Here is a 12,202-nt window from a genome sequence, read left to right on the forward strand (position 1 = left end):
TGTTTAGTCGAGGAATTATTTAAACATTACAATACATTATTTATTTGCGTCAACGTTATCATTGCTACATAAACTACTACTGATATATTCAAAATACTTCAAAGCTAACTTTCTCGAGAATACATGTAGAGAAGATAAAACTATTAGGTAAACAAAATTAAGTGAGTGTGATGGTCACATGACAATTTGGTGTATAATAAAACAAGATTCCCATTACTTAAAATCCCACGTTGCCCAAATCAATCATTATATGGATTTATTCGTTTCTTTTTTTGTTAATTTCTTTATTTTAAGGCTGAATTAGTGTAATAACTAAAATTGATAATATATTTAAGAATATAACACATTAGTTCAATAAATTAAGTATATGATATAAGGGTAGGAAAAATGATAAATGGGAGAGGGTGTTGATGGTTTGGAGATGGTGGTGGAAGGTGGCCGCGAAAGGTAGTGGTGGAGGGTGGCTGCCGGAGGTGGTCGGAGGTGGTGGCCGCTGGAGTTGGCCGGAGGCAGTGGCCGGAGGTGGTTCCCGACGGTGTTGGCTGGAGGTTCGCCGGTGGTGGCCGGAGGTGGTTTTCGGTAGATATTGTTGGAGGTGTTTTCCGGAGATGTTTTCCGGCAGTGGTAGCCGGAGGTGGTTCCTGGCGGTGGTGGCCGGAGGTTGTTTCCGGCGATGGTGGCTGGTGGTTGTTTCTAGCAATGGTGGCCGGCGATGGTTTCCAGAGGTGGTGGCTGGCGGTGGTCGCCGGAGGTGATGACCAGCAGTGGTCGCCGGAGGTAATGTATGTTCTTTTTCGTAAAACTCAGAAGTTAAAATTTTAAGTGGAGTTTGTGGACTTTTTTTCATCAGACGAGTATTAAGCAATAAAACTAGTGACTACCGAGAGTCAAAAGCTCAACTCGTAAAGATTTTTAACAAAAGTCTAAAATCGTCAGTTCTAGTGGCTTTTGAGACCATCTTATAATTATTTTTAAAAAGTATATTTTATTATATAAAGTTTTTCAAAATCATATGTGTCAATTGTATCTATCTATATATATAAAGTTAAGTTTACTCACTCCTGGTGCTGCCACATCAGCTATTCCCTCTGTTTAAAAAAGCTAAATGTTCAACACAGCTCATATTTGTATCGATTTGTTTCTTATGTCTTTGAAAGCCCAGTATATGATTTATTTCAGGGCCCAATCTATTATTATTCCCTGTCTAATATGTTCTCGAAAGAAAACCCTTCTCCACAAAGGTCAACTCCACTGTCTGCCGTTGTGCGATCTCAACGGCCCCGCCTCTTCAGCGTTCCTGAGTTCCATCGCTATCGTTACGTTTTCCTCTCAAACCGTAATTCCAGTTTTTGAATGCTCTCTCTTTCGGTTGAAGTCCCACTACTTTCCCTTCAATTGCTGTTACTTGAATTCCTATATAATGCCTTCTTCTCCAATTCCATTCTTCTTACAATTCCTTTCCACGCTCAAATTTATTTTTACTAATATGGATTCCACTGTTGTCTCATTTGCAAATCTGAAATCCGGTCGGCTACACCAACATATCGTTAGGAGGATGCTTCGGCATTGGCATGCCCGCAACGTCAAAAAAGGAGTCCAACAATCATTAGCATATTCGATTGCTTAAAGTTTACTCCTATATTCGATCGGTCTTGAGTTGGCTCCTCTCACAAAAAAATAAACGTACATTTGTTCTACATAATAATAAGGGTGTGAGTCTTCTATCTTTCTTTCAGATCTTAATTTAGGGTGTTGTTATTTTAATCAAATTTAACTTTCTACCCTCATGGCTTCGTCTTCATTTATGTTGTTTCGTCCCACAATAGATGTCATGGGCGAAGTATATTCAACCAAAGCATATCGAAATGGAATGACACAAACCTTGGAGAGGATGTTAGTACTGCTATGTCTTGAAAGGTTTGACCCTCACCGACTTACAACTCTTTTCTTTAGTGCTCAATATGGTTCGTACATTAACCCTCTTTATTGCTTTAACACATGTATTCTTTTATGAAAGCGGGGAGAAAGTGCGACTAAGTGCTTTTGACGATCACGCAACTTCACTGGAGAAGCTTTTTAGCGACAAAGAGAGTGGGCTTACATATTGTTGGCTTCTAATATAAACCAAAATTTATTTGGAGGTAAGTCAATTTGTTTCCCCCATTCATTCAGGCTCCTTCCTTTATGCCATCTTAAACTTCCATGACAACTAACCAAATGTTTCTCTCCAGGTGAACTCTACCTGAATGTCACGTCTGGGACCAAATTTTATTCCACGGAGACGTAACAACGACGACAGAGTTTGCTGATAGGTAGTGATAGGGTTTGTCCACATAATTTTTTAATACTCATTCACACTGATTTCGTCATGTCCCTTACCCATATTTTCCTACATGACCAACCAGGCTAAAGGGCAAAGAAAACAAAATACACCAACTCTATTGCACCATTCCATGGAGTATCAAATATTGAACATGTTTCTATTGATGATCTTAACCAGTTTGTTGCTACCGGTAATCCAGAGGTCAGTTTAAGAAATTCAAAAGCTTATTTCATCAGACATATATAACCATTAATGTTATCTTAAATTAATTTATCTTCATTTACCTTTCTATCAAACCACCGATGCATTAACTACATTTAATTGGTTTTGTTTCTCATATATTTTAGGAGGTTGAATTCTTATGCACCGCAACAGTGAAAGACATACAAACTCAGTGTGGTTGGAGCTTCATATCTTGTGCTGCATGTGGGACAAAGATGGCCAAGAAGATGGCATCCTTAACTTGCAATAACTTCAAATTAGGGTCAACTACTGCTGTTGAAGATGTGAAATAAGTTTATTAATTCAAACTATTTATACGACACGTTAAAATTTCCAAGCTTAATTAATGATCTATACTCTAAACATGACATAACTTGGAAGATACAGTGTGGAACTGGTCGAAATGACCACCGGTGTTTTTGTAGCCTTTGTTAAGGACATGGTGAAGTTGACCATCATACATGCATCAACATTCTCTTCTCAGATGGTATATGATTACTCTACGAAACCTTTTCTATTTGTTTATTACTTTAAAACTTTTAATTTCAAAAGCCCACTACTTATCTCTGTCTTATATCTTCTCGCATTCTATGACACTCCGGTTTCAGAGACTTGCGGAGAGGTTTAAAAGAATTGATATGGCCACCTATTTCACCAAAGTGCACTTATCTTTTCGATCAAAGATCCTGAGATAAGTCCACAGTTAAGAGTGCTTATGCTGGAGTAGTCTCAGGATGGGTGACCTTCCGGGAAGTGACTGTCGGAACTGTGCGAGTGAGGATAAAACACAGGGAAAGATCATGTGGTGATTTGTAGGGATGGTAACAAGTCTTTAAAGCCTCTCGAACGTAGCATACTGACCGTCAGATATGGGTGGACTCAGAGGCCTATTGAGAGAACGTGAGGCCCATTAAGGAAGGTGGACCCATGGACTGGGATTGGACATGGGGCCCACTAAGAGGTGGCGGTCGGGGCGTTACACATTCTCTAGGCTGACGGTGAAGTAGACTTTGCTGCTCCAATACCAAAAATAGTCTCTGACATTGTTGGGAAGAAATTTACATTCCACCTTAAGCTAACTAACTTCAATTTCACTCCTCACCATCAGTCAATTACTGTCTCACGTATTTATGAAAGTACTCAGGTCCTTCCTGGTCCAACCTTCGTTGAGGTAATCTTAACACCACATCCATATGACTCTTTGTAGGATATTAGTCATTGTTTTGTAAACTATTGCATACACAAGCAATAGCTGGAAAAATGGTGGATTTAGGTGCTAAAGAAGCTACAACATCTCCAAGTCGGCTACAACAGACAAGCACCACCTCTGCAGTAGATAAAACAACAGAAGAAAAAATCCTTGGTTCTGGAGAGTTTCCAGTAGAAAGTTCAACTTCAGCAGCTAGGAGCAAAAAGCAGAAGAAACATAAATGCAAATAGCATACTTTCTTATATTTAAATTTTCCAATTGCTTTTTCTAAAGAACTTGCCTTCATTTCACTACTTTCCTCACTTCTGCCTCTGAATAGAATTTCTTTGCATTACTATATGATTGTTGTTTTCATAATCTTTTCCAAATTTCCACTATAAATCTCAAGTGTTAATCTTTTCCAACTTTCCAACTTTTCATAATCTTTCCGTCGCAAAAAGATCGGAACTTGAAATAACTTAGGCAGCCTGTTAGATATGAAATTGCATTACGTATGTATGAAAAATAAGCCTTTTAAGAAATTGATATAGAATGATGGATAAAGGACATTCCGAAAACTTCTGAACAATAACTAAGCAATCCAGATCAGCAATTCACTGCTGATTTTGGAAAAATTTGGCAAAGGAGAAGGATTTTGCATTTCAAGAATTCTATGAAGCTTTATCTGTTTCAATAACCTCAGCTAACAAAATACAGATAAGCAAAGAGGATATGATAGTATATAGATGTGACAACCCGTCCCATGGACCCCACTAGCCCCCCCGCTAGCTTACCTCCATAGGCCCCCAGCTGGCTCTGCAGGGCATCGATCCTAACCCCTCACTGTGGATATCCAAATCCACTAGTAGGTTATTGGTGCGTCAGGCGTTCCTCGAACCCTGGTCCCCACCCTTTAACAACCTTCCCACAGGACAAGCTGTCACCAATTGACAATTTTTATTTGACAACCCATCCCGTGGACCCCAAATCCACCAGTAGGTTATTGGTGCGCTAGGCGTTCCTTGAACCCTGGTCCCCACCCTTTAAAAACTTTCCCACAGGACAAGCTGTCACCAATTGACGTGCACACAATCGAGTACTCAGTCGGATTCATAACAAGCTCCTCAAAGATTGATTCCAATGAAGACTTTCCATTGCGATTTAGCTTCAGAATCCTTCATCACATTTGTAGTACATCGGGTTATCTTTCGAATGCCGGTGGTTTCAGGTGAATCCGAGGTGAGGTTTAGGAGTTATCGCTGTTTTATTGAATAGATATCACCCTAGATCGAAGACTGGAGCTACTCAACCAACCACTCGACCATGCACTCGGTCGACATACTGTCGAGCACATGGTCAAGTCAAAGCCACTGACTCTTTTTTTTTCCTATAGCCAACTAGGGCTTCCCTCCTTTTCTCTAAATGGGCCTCACACCTATGGCAGCAGACATACACCTCATAACCTAGTTTTTGTTATTTTTAGCTGCTTTTACTTTATTGTATGATCTCTTATCTTTTCTAGGATTTTCATAGATTTGTAATCTTCATAACTTTGAATCTGTTGATAATTAGCTTTCATTCTTTGTATTAAATTGTTCATCTCTCTCTTGTCTATATGATCATGCTTGTTTTATCATTTTTTTTGGGTTTGTGTTCTTCATCATGATTTGTAGATCTGAGTAGTGAACTAGGATCTTAGAGATGGGACAGGTTTATTAAGAGATATGATTATCTAGACTCTTCAAACTTGTTTGTTTATAAATCCCTTCTAGATCAGGAGATCTCTATGCTATCTTTGTTGTGAGAAGTTAAAGATTGATCTTAGGTTTCTTATCATTCAAAAGATGTTTAGGATGCTAGAATAGACTAATACTGGAGATTATTGTGTCTAGCCTAAGAGATTGGTTGTATAGGGTGGTTTTTGACAAATAATGATCTGAATCTTAATATGTTTATTCATCTCTTAGCTAGTGCGAACTAGGTCTAGGAGTGTTTAAACCTGATTGCTATTCTCATGAGAATGGATTAGCAATGATTAGAAGATCATTTTCTAGGAATATCTCTTGTTGATTGAGTTTTGTTGAACAGTCTAGGTAATTGTAGCTTAATACCAGCCCATGAATCCCATCTCTAGGACCTGTTTTGCATATTGTTTGTCTGTTCAATCGCTATTAATTTCTTCTTGTGTTGTTTTATTGCTTTATGGGTTGTTTAAGTTGTTTGGAATAGCTTTTGTTCTTCTGTTATGCATCACTCGACCACATGCTCGACCATGCACTCGATCGAGTGGATACTCGATCATCAGTTTACATCCTTGTTTATGTTCTGTTTCATTCTAGGTTTCTCTTAATTGCATTTGTTAGTAGTGTTCTTGCTTAGCATAGTTTATTGCACTTGTTATATAGTTTAATTATGCATTAGTATTGTCTTAAGTTTCCTTAGTTCATTGCATTTCATTTCTGTCATTAGGTTGTTAGAAACAAATCAACTTGATAGTTGCATTAACTTGAATGCATTGATCATGTGCTGACTGTTTACATATCACACTTTTTATGGATTGACATCCTTTATGCTACAACTACATAAGGGTATTGAAACACCTTGCATCCATTATGATCATCTTAGCCTATTTCTTTTTGTTTGTTATCATCCATTCATTCATAGATTAAGATAGAAAAATATATGTTTCAGTGACCTACCAGAAAGTGATTGTTGGAACTATGCGAGTGAGAACAAAACACAAAAAAATATCATTTGATGATTTATAGTGATGATAAACAAGTCTTTAAAATCTTTTGGACGTAATAAACTTTATCGTCCTAGAAGAAAAAACATAAAATCTATTAAAGAAAGTGAATATCAATATACAATGGCCACTAAAAAGTTCTGCACTTAACCACATTTTTACCTACTCTAGTTTTAAATTTTACATATATAATATTGGACTCTTCCGATTTGTATGTAGCACATATTCACAATAATTTTTCTGAATTTTGCTAATATACTATAGAAATTAAAATTTCGGAAAATCCTAATCAAAATTTTGAATGGATACATTTTCATATGCTCGTTTTCAAATTAAGTCATGAGATTATAAGAAAAATATTAATGAGATTACAATGCTAATATATATATATATATATATATATATATTAATTGTTAACTATATAATTATTGGTGATTTTGAGTTAATTAGTACCAAGCTTAAATTAATGACTAGAAACCACATTATACTTCAACCGTTTGCCGCCTAATCGGTCTAATCCCTAGAGTGAGGTGGTTCAACAGAGAAAACTTATTCTTCAAAGTTTTGACCTGAGTCTAGCACCGAATTGAAAGAATCTAATTCAACAAGTTCTGTAAAATAGACAATACAATTAACCAGAAACACATTTGATTTTAACCTGATCTGCTGCTTTCTACTGGGCATGCGATGTTATTCCCAAACAAATTAAATGCAAGAATTCAAGAAATCACTACACTTTATTGGGGAATGTAGGAAAGGATGAGAAGGTCAGCTGACCCCACTAAAATATGCAAAAATGTATATTTTTAGTTAGAATAACAAAATGATTCTCCTAAATTTTACATTTAACTCTTTTAAATCTAAAAAAAAATTTTGACCAAAGGAATTTTGCATTTTAGCCCTATTAAAAATAAAATTCATTTTAATCCCTACAAAATTTTGCATTTTTACCCCATTAAAAAAATATTTATTTTAATCTTCTTAAATTTTATATTTTTATCTCATTTTTTAAAATTATTCTAACCCCTAAATTTTGGTTCTGGCTCTGCCGTATACACCTAATTCATATTTTAGAAATTGCTAGGGCCTAGTCGGGAGGTCGGGGTGGTTCTAGCACCTAGCGAAAAAATCAGAGATTATATGAGAATTGAAAATTAATTGGAGATTAGTTTTAGAGTTATTTTATTAAATTGATAATAATATAAAAATATAGTACTATATAATATGTATAGTTCTGTTTCTGTTAAAAGAAAAAATATCAAATAAAATAGAAAACTATAGTATTGTTTTTAAAATTATGGTAAACACATAAAAACATAATTTTAAAAGAAAAATTTGTTATTTTTCTTTAACTTTGTACATTAGTTATTGTAAAATATCATAAACTCTTAATTTAAATATCTAAATAACAATATATATATATATATATATTTGATTTATATTTGAAACCAAAAACAATCAGTATACACAAAATTAAGTAGGTTGTAATCAGATTATACGGTTATAATCAAATTAGACAGAAATAATCGATGTTAGGCGGTGATTAGTCATTAAATGAAACGGAAAGATTGTGCCTAAAGATGTTATAGGAATTGGAGGTAGGGGGTGATTTTTAAAACAGGGCACCTAACTACTATGCCATATGGGGCTTTAGACTTTTTCTACGATGCCGTGAGAGAGATTTTTGTATGCATTGTGTGTCGTTAGTTTTTTTATTTGGCTCTTTGTAACGTCATGTCGTCGTATGCGGAGGTTAATCTTAGGGTCCTATAGGGATTTCGTTTATGACCTTCATAGATTTCGGTACATGAACGACTCAAATATGTAGCCTCCGCCTTTATGTCAACCTGCACTACACGTGGGATGGGTTGACTTTCTTATTCTCACTTAATTACATTGATTCTAATGTCTCCCTATCATTTGATTTGATTTTTTGCGTCTATTATAAATATAAAAGATTTGCGTTCTTTAATTCTTAATATACACTTAATATACTCATGAGATTATATACGTTTTTGTTTCTCGTTCGTGAGTTGGTTGGAGGCTTGGAGCTGTCGTGACATTAATTTGACTTTCTTTGATATAAAGAGGTTACGTTTTGAAACGATTCAGTGTGGATAATATAAGATAACAAAAAAAACCCTATTAAAAATATAAGATAACAAACCCTACCAAAAAATATAAGATAACAAAAAAAAAAGTGAGTTATAATCAGTCTACCAAATAAATGACATCGTATGGATTACCTTCATTTTGCTTTGAGTACGTGTAATAATTTTGTTAGATTTTACTAGAAAAAGAGTCCATATACATCTATTCTAAATAAAAAGAGAAGCTATAAGACTATGTCCAAATAAGATTTAAAACAGCCAATACTGATAAGCCATATCACTGATTCACATTTTAAAAAATTTCAGAATTACCAATATTAAGATTTTTTAAATAACCAATCTAGATCAGCCATCTCAATATTTAACATTTTTGAAATTATGTAAAATTTCTATATTATAATACTTATAAATAAGACTAATATCCTTCCAATTACGAATGAACAAGAAACTTGATTTATCATGTGCCCAAATTTAAAAGTTTTATTTGGTTTATTATAGAAAATTAAAACTTCTAAAAAGTTTCAAAATATTATAATATTTTAAAAAATTTAAAGTATTAACAATTTTGAAACTTTAGATGTAGTTGAAAAGTTTAAAATATTATAATTATTCAAACTTTTAAAAGATTCAAATATTATAAATATATAAACTTAATAGAATGTTTAAAAATACTAAAAATACTTCCATAGAAAGTTTAAAATATCATAAAAAAGTTTAAGTATCATATATTTAACTCTAAAAAAATATAAATGTTATAAATATTTAAACTCTATCAAAAAATTAAAAGTTAGAGTATTACTAAATATTATATATTCAATTTTCAAATATCTTGAAAATATCTTATTTATCTCCATTCTGTTTTTGGGTGAATTTCATTAACGGTGACACAAATACCGTTGTAATCATTGCACAAGCGAATCCGGTCTTTATAACTTTATTTAATTAATTAGTTTGTAAGTTCTGGAAGTTTATTAATTAGTAAATTTAATTTAATTTAAAAATCTCGCGTAATCATTTTAATAAACCATTTGTATCTAAATTTTCTGTCAAAATCTTTTACTATTGCTTTAATGTTTTACAAATATTAGTTAAAATTTAGTGTTATTCCATAAATTTATTTATTGGATCTGAAAATTATCTATTTTTCCTATTGAATCTTAACATTTAAAAGTGTACAAAGGCTCAGATACAACACACATTGTTATTTTTAAATCAAAAATATATTTGTTTAATTTTTAAATCAGTAAGAATACTTGTAAGTTATATATATTTTAAATAAAATATTATCTCTAAGTTTTTGTTAAAATTACTTTGCAAATTTTTTTTTAAATACATTTTAATTTCATGTGATTTCACAAAAGAATACATGTTTTTAAAAAAACTTAAAATACATTTAAAAAAATCTTGAGAAATGTTTGCATTAAAATGATTAAAAATAAAAAATAGGAAGTGTACAAAATGCCCACACTGAACCACCTAATTTGTTAAATGTCCTTTGAGTAACAAAATTTGTTAAATGTCCTTAGAGTGCAATAGAGCCACTTTCACTCTTGTTGACTTCAAGACCGACCTACACTCTCTAACCAACCTTCTTCTCAACTCAGGCGGTCTCACCACGCAAGCCTACAACGAAATTGTATGGTAGCGGTAGCTTAGATGGAGGGAAGAACTTCACGGCTTGCGATATTTTGTATAAATTGTATGATAGCGGTAGCTTAGATGGAGGGAAGAAATTAAAAGCTGTATGTGCCGCTTCCGTTTCATTGGCTTGTCATAAGTTTAAACTATTTCGAACGTTGAACGAACATTGAATGAGATATCGACGGTCTATAGTAAATAAAAGTAAGACCTATAAGCTCGTAAAGCTGTCCACCATGATTTAAAATAACCAATAGAAATTTGACAACTCACTGATTAACATTTTTTAACATTTTCAGAATTGCCTATATTAAGATTTTTTAAAAGACCAATCGGGATTAACCACCTCAATATTTAACATTTTTGAAATTATGGAAAGTTTCTATATTATAATACTTATAAATAAATGTATATACAATGTCCCACATCGGTTAGAAAAGTTTAGACTGGAAACTATTATAAATAAGACTAATATCCTTTCAACAACAAATAAAAATGAAGTTTGATTTATCAGGCGTCCAAATTTAAAAATTTTATTTGGTTTATTATAGCAAATTAAAACTTTACAAAGTTTCAAAATATTATAATATTTAAAAATTTATTAAAAATATTGAAACTTTAGATGCAGTTGAAAAGAATAAAATATTATAATTATTGAAACTTTTAAAAGATTCAAATGTTATAAATATTTAAACTTAATAAAATTTTAAAAAGTACTATACATACTTCCATAGAAAGTTGAAAATATTATCAAAATTTTAAGTATCATTAATATTTAACTCTAAAAAAATAAAAATGTTATAAATATTTAAAATACATCTAAATTTTAATTATTAATAATTATAATATTTTAAACTCTATTAAAATTTTCAAAGTTGAAGTATTATTAAATATTATATATTTAACTTTCAAATATCTTGAAAATATATTATTTATCTCCGTTTGTGCTTTTTATATCTTATGAGCTTTAATACATGTTTTTGTGTATGACTTTATAGATGAGTTGATATTCTTTCAGTATTTCTAGGTCTAAGAAAAAAAAATTGACGTAACAAGACCTAGATTTGATGTTTTTGAGTCCAGTTTTGGGGTTTAAAGAAGAAGGATCGATGACAAGCACACATGTTTGATTAGTTATACATTTGTTCATAGTACTTTCTTTCCAAGTAATTTATAATTTTGTGGTATTAAAGATTTTGGTTTGAGAATTTTCAATTGTGTAGTATTAAGGATTTTGATTTGACAAGTTTCAATAAGTGTGAATCTAAAACGGAGTAAGTATACGATGAAAGTATCAATAACTGAGTGCATGTGGTGACTATGTTGCTTTTCATGAATTGCACAAATTTAATGAGAAAAGAGGCAATAATTTTGGTCGTGGAGTTTAATTGGTTAACAAGTTGTGTTGTAGTCTAAAAGAGAGATTTTGAATAATTATTCAGTGAAAGAATGTGAGAAAGCTGACGAATAAGAGAAAGAAAAATAGTATAAACTTTAAGTATAAATTCATGATTTTTTTATCAGATTTGAATTTTTAAAAGAGTAGAACGTTTAAGTATAACATATCGATTTTATATTTTTTTTAAAAAATTGTATGTTTGAAATAAATAATTTGTCTTTATAGTAATTTCAAGTTTTTATAAAATAATATTTTTTAACTATCATCAATCATATAAAAATTTGTTGGATAGCTGCTACAAATGTCAAGAAGTGTATATTTGGAAAAAAAAAAAATAATAAGGGGACAAAGTATAAGGGTGTCAAAACTTGGACTCAGTATCATAAATAGGTTTGAGACCTCTGTCCGACTCCATTATTAATGAGTCATCCTGAAAAAAGGAAATTTGTTAGGGAGAAGATTAGTATAGGCATATGGAATTTCCAGAAATTTATACTTACAGTCTTGCCAAACGGCTGGGCATATTGATTACAACTGTGACCATTTAAAAGTATATCATCAGGAGAGATAACTG

At 32.4% G+C, this 12,202-nt stretch overlaps 1 long non-coding RNA gene across 1 annotated transcript; it reads left to right on the forward strand.

The window, feature by feature from the left end:
• Positions 1–371: 371 nt before the first annotated feature.
• On the forward strand, positions 372–3,016 carry LOC147947044 (uncharacterized). The gene is made up of 7 exons (XR_015587112.1): positions 372–777; positions 1,180–1,712; positions 1,827–1,917; positions 2,018–2,141; positions 2,232–2,312; positions 2,406–2,524; positions 2,671–3,016. It is a non-coding gene; the product is annotated as an uncharacterized LOC147947044 (long non-coding RNA).
• The last annotated feature ends 9,186 nt before the right edge of the window (positions 3,017–12,202 follow it).

Source organism: Camelina sativa, chromosome 3 (assembly GCF_030686135.1).
Source record: "Camelina sativa cultivar CO46 ecotype springtype chromosome 3, ASM3068613v1".
In the NCBI taxonomy this organism is placed as follows: domain Eukaryota; kingdom Viridiplantae; phylum Streptophyta; class Magnoliopsida; order Brassicales; family Brassicaceae; genus Camelina; species Camelina sativa.